Here is a 6,859-nt window from a genome sequence, read left to right as displayed (position 1 = left end):
ATATATATATATATTGTATATCGTTTCAACACTTAATTTGTACACGTTATAATATATTTTCCTTAATTTGTTATAATATTTTAACTCTTTTTATAAATTATATTAAACTAGAATTAGATATAATTAATAAGAGAACCCATGCGAACCATCTTAAATACAAAATCATATTGTGTAAAAGCAATTTTAAATAAAAAAATTAATACGATATTGTACGAGAGAAATTCGAAAAAAGAACGGAAATTACCGGATGACAACAATGAGCCGCATAATTGATTCACGTCTGATTCATTCTCTAGTGTGGAAAAGACATCCGCGTTGACTTCGGAGACGTTTCCGGCGTTCTCATATATGCATATCGTCGTCGATGTCATCATCGTCCTTGTCGTTGTCGTTGTCGTTGTGCATTACTTCAAGCAGCATCCCGATCTCCTCGCTATTTCCGCGCAATCTCACGTCGGCTAACCAGATTGCGGGATCATACATGGGCGTCGAGCAGGACCTGATACCGTTTTTATCGAATAAAATCGTCTGCGTGAAATTCATTCCGCGACAGCGAACTTTCTTATGATTTTTTCGATCTGCGTGGGTTCGTAGACTGCGCGAGAAATGATACCATCGTAGATCGACCATTTTATATTTCTGCATTACTGTCGTGTTCAACCCAAAAAGCACTTAATCGAAAGCACTTAATCGAAATGACGCGACATAAATATAAATCAAAGAACATGTTATATCATTTAACAAAGAAGGATGTTAAAAAGGGACCAATGTCCAAAAAAATTTAAATAAAGGGAATAGTGTTTCTTTTTTTGTAAGTTTTGATCTTCTAGCTATGATAAAATTATTAAAAAGTTCGTAGCGTTTGGAGAATACTTCAAAAATTAAGTATAAACATGATATTTATCAATATTTCAATATTCTTGCTTAATTTTCGAGGTATTTCTCAGACGCTACGAAGTTTTTAATAATTTTATCCAGAAGATCAAAATCTACAAAAAAACATTCCTTTTACTTACATTTTTTGTCCATCCGCTTTTAACACTTTCCTTTAGAAAAACATTTTACATGTATTTTTATAAAGAGTCAATTACGGTATAAATAGAATCATTTTAGATAAAAGCAGAATTAATATATCAATATTTCATATTTACCTGTATCTACAAAAAGCGGAAATGTATGGCGAACGATTTATAACAAATATCCTTATCGACATCCTATTTTCTTGCCGAGTAATTCCTGTGTAGACCGCAGTAAACCTAGCTTTACCTATGATAGAGAGATAACTGTCTTGAGAGAAACCGAGGAGAGTGCACGCGTTATCGTTAATAATGAAGAAAGATTGGTTGGGAAGAAAGATATCGGGGTGTACGACATCAATGTTGTTAATGTCGGCGAGTTTCGGTGTAATGCAAGAGATAATCATTATGTATCCAATGTAACGGTTCGCTTAATCGGGCGCGACGGGGAGTAGAACGCAACCTCGCGCTGGTGGCTGGTCCAGATGTGTCGGCTATGAGTATTGATATGTGAGGCTCGATAGTAATCGATAAAGCAGTCAGGGGTATGCAAGAAGATAGAATGCTCTCTAGAAGGAGAGAAAGAAAAAGAAGAAGAAGAAGAAGAAAGACATGACTACATTCGGTTAACATATACCAGAGCTTTTTCTCTCTTCCCTCTCTCTCTCTCTCTCTCTCTCTCTCTCTCTCTCTCTCTCTCTCTCTCTCTCTCTCTCATACTTTTACGTGTTTAATGCGCGCGAAGTCGGAGTCCAGATGGAGAGAATCTACCCTCTCTTATCGCCTTGTCGGACAAAAGCCTATGAAAATTTATCACCGACGATGAAATTCAGAGGCCGAGCTCCGCATCGCGTCAATATCTCGATCGGAAAGTGATTCAATCGGAAATGACTGATATATTGAAACTGATACTAATTGACATATAATATTTTTGTAGTATAAACATTTTTGTCTAACCATATTTGTTTATTGTTACACAAAAGAATGTAAATAATTTTGGCAATAAATATCGGTATAAAATATTTATTTTAACGATAAAATCAATAAATTTTTGAAAAGTATTTTGTGAATATTATTTAAAAAACTCATTGGATATAACGCAGATATAAAAGCTGTACAATCGCAAACAATCACTTGTGTCCTCAATCGGTACAATATCGATTTCGCATATCGCCCGTCGATTTTAGCAAGAATTCAACGTAACGCGACGGAATAGAGCGTCTGGCACAAGATTATCTGTGTGAGATTTCTTGGAAGAAGAGACAAAATCCAAATGTGAACGATTTCAGCCCGGCGAAATTCGCGGAACGATCTCTCGCCTCGCATCTTTGCGACTGAAATTCGTTCCGGAAAAGTTTCTAAGAGTAAAGTGCACTAACATTATGGTTGAAAGCAAATCTACGAAATATTTATCGAAAATTTGGAATATCTCATACTACAATTATCTATCTCTTAATATTATCAGCACATCTATTTATCTTGACGGATGTAAAAATTAATCAAATTTATAATTTATAGAAAATAAATTAGAAAATATATATACATCTAGTTGGAAAACTTTTTAAAAATTTCTTTAAAAAGGACAAGTTATAAATAATTTACAAAATATCTCTTAATAGAGGATTTAGAACACATTTGGTACATTCAATATTAACTATTTATCGTATTAACACAAATTAACATAGTTTGTCTGGCATTATGAGAATTAATCAGAGAGAATTAATACATATACATATATTATATACATATTCCTATACCGCAAACACTGAAGTTCAGTTCATAGTTTCTCCCGCGGCATTATGTTGTAAATTCGTCGCATTTATCATACACTGCACCATGCTTATTAAACATATGTTGTTTAATAAGAGAGATACCAACGAGAATAGATCACGCCAACCTTTAACCACTTCTAATTCTCCGTCACGCATACCCGAAACATTTGTACTTCGGTCGTTAATAACCAAGGCAGTTGTCTGTGGTCTGGAATGAAATAAACTCTCGATTTACTCTCGCGGGATAATACAATATTAATGAGCTAACTCTGAATTATAAAAGCATCGCTATTTCGCAAAAAATCATTTTCTTATCCATAAATAGAGAAATACACTGTTAAATTTATAATGTCAAATTAATGAGTTATTTTTAATCATTTCTGTAGATCGCCAGTGCTCCAATGTGTCGTTAATTTGACTAAGATATAATGTAGTCAACAATTTAACTTAACAAAATATATTAAATTTGACTCTAATGCATACATTAATATAAACGATGTTTACTTTGAAACACAGAAATAGATTGATTTACATTTTGACGTGTAAAAATAACAAAATTTGTTATTTAACTCAAGGAATTAGATTTCCTCCTTTAATATATATGTATCTAACAGTGCGTGGTAAAAATAAATCTTCGTTCCTTGTCGAGAGTTAGAATTTACTGTATCAGTTATCAATAAATATTATTTCGTAAATATAAGTTTGTTACGCGAATAGATTGCGTCATCTCTCTATCTTGTCTGTAAATTACAAAATTGTGAGGTAACTCGTTCATATTCGTTATTCGACTATGAATGTATTGCGTATTGAAATGCGAGCTTTAAAGCTGATAAAGAAGAGCCTTCACAGATTTTACGATATTTTCAAGAGCTTTTAAAAAAAAATATTCAAAAAGTGTTGCGTCAGTTATGTGAGCATTTTAATAAAAATTCATTTTTTATTGGTCTTCATTGTGATGTAACGTGTACTCTCAATGAGAAGTTGCAGGAAATTCATCAAAGAGCTTCAACAAAAAAAAAATGTATAACGCTAACTAAATTTCTGAGTTCAAAATTGAATATCGATTCGTCCTTTTTTAAAATTGTTTTTCATTGCTTTTGTAAACTGTATTTTAATCAAAATTACATTTAAATTTCATTTTCATCGGATGTGAAATTTTCCCTAACTCCTCCCATATTAAGGGTGAATAAGCAACTTTCGTCGAAACTGTTCTGAAAGAGCGGCAGCTAATCTCGACTTCTTTCGACCGCCGTTTTTGCCTAAAAGTTGTAACGTTAGCGCGCGCTCGACACGCCGACTTGGTTCGGCCACATTTCGAAAGTTTGCACCGCACGCTGGTTTGGTCCAGCTGGCGCCAGGCGTATTAGAGCGAGTCGGAATTAGAGGATTCTCCTGGGACTCGTATCACTGAAATGCTTAGCATTGCAGTGTCTGAAAATCGACGATCGGAAGACAAGATCACTGAATTATACGTCATCGTCGCCTGATCGAACAAGAATGGTTATCGGAGAACCATGAGTTCTTATATATAACTAAAGCAGAATCCGATTCATCGAAACTGCAAGCTTGCAAGTTGTCGCAAGAAAAACTATCGTTATACCATTTGATCGAAATGCAATTCGATTTCTTCACAATTATATGCAAAATTGAAAGATAATAAATGATTAGCAAATTTTAAAATAAAAAACTAATACGCGATTTATTTTGATAAAACATAATAAAAAAAAAGAGTAACAAAATTATGCTATAAAAATTGAATGTAAAATAATTGGAAGACGATGGTGCAACATTCGTTTCGTTTTTACTTGGCTCAACGTGATTACAATTACCGGGTTACGGCAATAATCTACTACAAAGTCGAATCCCACAATTCTTGACAATCTAATCGGAACGTCGTAATGGAGCGCGTGACGCAATTGCGGATATAGATGGAGAACGTGCGTGGAAAAGTAATCTAAAATCAAAATGAGGCATACAATGAGTTTAATCGCGCGTTCTTATTTAATAGTAAAAGCAATGTATGCAACGACAACACATGAAACAACATCTCCCACTGCGTACTTTTTCCGCACCGTCGTTGATTACTCAAGCGAATCACGCGTGCGGCACAATTTTTGCACCGTGCATCCCCCTACATTTTAATTGATAAAAGCCATTCCACCTTAATCTGATTAAAGCAATTCCCGTTTGCATCGGGAAAATTCTCCTTTTTTTTATTCGCCGAATCAAACGTTTGAAATGACACGGCGATGCAATTTTCGAGCAATTCCCGAGAGATATTAAAAAACCGGTTAAAAACCAGATTAAAAATCGGTCACGTCATTATTCGCACGCTTCATGCGTCAAACGTGTGTTGACGGCGCGGCGATTTAGCTGTCTCCTATAATTAATTTAAATTCGTTAATTCCGTTAACGACATTTATATCAATCTAAATGTGCGCGCATTTCTCCGTATTAATCCATTTCATCACATCCATCAGCGACGTAATGCGTTTGAAAAATCCGTGATATTAAAAAATATTAAATTCATTTTTCATTTTCCATTAGTTTTTAAAATAAAGTCCTAATATACGATGTTTATTAAACAAGCAATTTAATTTAATTTAATTTTAATTTAATTTAATGATAAATCGATTTAATTTACCGTCATGCTGAAATTGTCTAATTTAAAACAGGATAAAATCCCGTACAAACAAACTGACCCATAAAACTTGTTCTACGTTTCTAGACCAGAAAGCAGCTACAGCAAAATAATACTGCATTGCGGTTGCACCCTTCAATTTCTGCGTATCGATTGTTTCCTGCAAACAATCCAATCTAACATGAACATGTCTTGCTTCCAAACAGTACCCATTCAATCCTTTCAATTCTCAAACTCATATTCGAAATCCTTTCGGAATATCCGCTTTAAAAATATTTTATAATCACAATTATTTACTCAATAATCAATTAAATAATCTAATCAGTGTATTGAAAATGCTACTTCGATTAATTAATTAAATTATTTTAATCCTTTCTTAATCCTATCAAAATGGAAAAACGCAATGCACGTTTCATAAGAGAGGCAATAATAATTCACTGCATTATTTGGTATTATTTGCGATATCACTGGAAGAAAAATATTACGTTTCATTGAAATTTTTCTCCCGAAAATCACTGGGTGGTCGGGGATCGTGTGGCAGCTATCAATCTTTCTCTCTTTCTCGCTCCCTCTCTCTCGAATTTCCCTTTAATTGCGACACGTCTAGCGGCTTATGGCGCACAGCGCATCCCGTAATTTCGCGGCATTATCCTGGTATGCGGGGGCAAGTGCTCCCAGTTCAATCAATGTTCGCCTAATGCACGGTCCTATCCCTTCCCTTCTTACTCCTCTGACTCTCTCGGTCATGCTAACTCCCTCTCTCTCTCTCTCTCTCTCTCTCTCTCTCTCTCTCTCTCTCTCTCTCTCTCTCTCTCTCTTTCTCTCGATCTCGAGATTCCCTTCCCGTCATCTCTGTTGATCTCTCTTAGACGCAACGCGAGCTTCTTCCCGCTCGCGTGCTCCATGCTCAGGGGCAACCATAGTCTCGCCGACCGAGATGCAAACCACTCAATTATAGTGTGGCCCCAGAGGCGCAAGGATCAAACCAGAGCAACTGACATTGTCATGGCATGGGATTTCACCCGGAAATACAGGGTGTCCATATAAAATCAATTCAGTTTGATCGGAATTGGAAATAAGAAAGAGGAAGAGTACAGTTTACACATAAAAAAATATTGTAAATAATTATTAAGTAAATAATTCTGATCGGCGCACTGATTCGTTTGCTTGAACTAGAAATTGTATATAAATTCACAAGAACTATTATTTCACGAAGAATCACCTTGATTAAATATGACGTTTTCCATGTGTGTTGAATTATTTTTTACTTTTCTAAACAGAATGATCTGTCAATATAAATATGTAATTAGTAAAAGTACATATTTTAAAATAAAAAGAAAATTAAGAATTTCCAATTAAGTGTATGAGAACAGTTGGAGAAAACTAATCTAACATTAAAATTAATGTTGTGAGAGAATTGGATATATACA

The 6,859-nt window shown here is 34.7% G+C and overlaps 1 protein-coding gene across 1 annotated transcript in view; it reads right to left on the bottom strand.

Annotated features, from left to right (window-relative positions):
* LOC108690970 (CCR4-NOT transcription complex subunit 6-like) overlaps window positions 1-6,859 on the bottom strand; it is a 518,522-nt gene that overhangs the window by 387,622 nt on the left and 124,041 nt on the right. The gene's annotated exons all lie outside the window — the stretch shown is intronic.

Source organism: Atta colombica, unplaced genomic scaffold (assembly GCF_001594045.1).
Source record: "Atta colombica isolate Treedump-2 unplaced genomic scaffold, Acol1.0 scaffold38, whole genome shotgun sequence".
Lineage (NCBI taxonomy): Eukaryota > Metazoa > Arthropoda > Insecta > Hymenoptera > Formicidae > Atta > Atta colombica.
The sequence above is the reverse complement of the archived record's forward strand: the minus strand, read 5'-3'. Positions and strand labels throughout refer to the sequence as shown.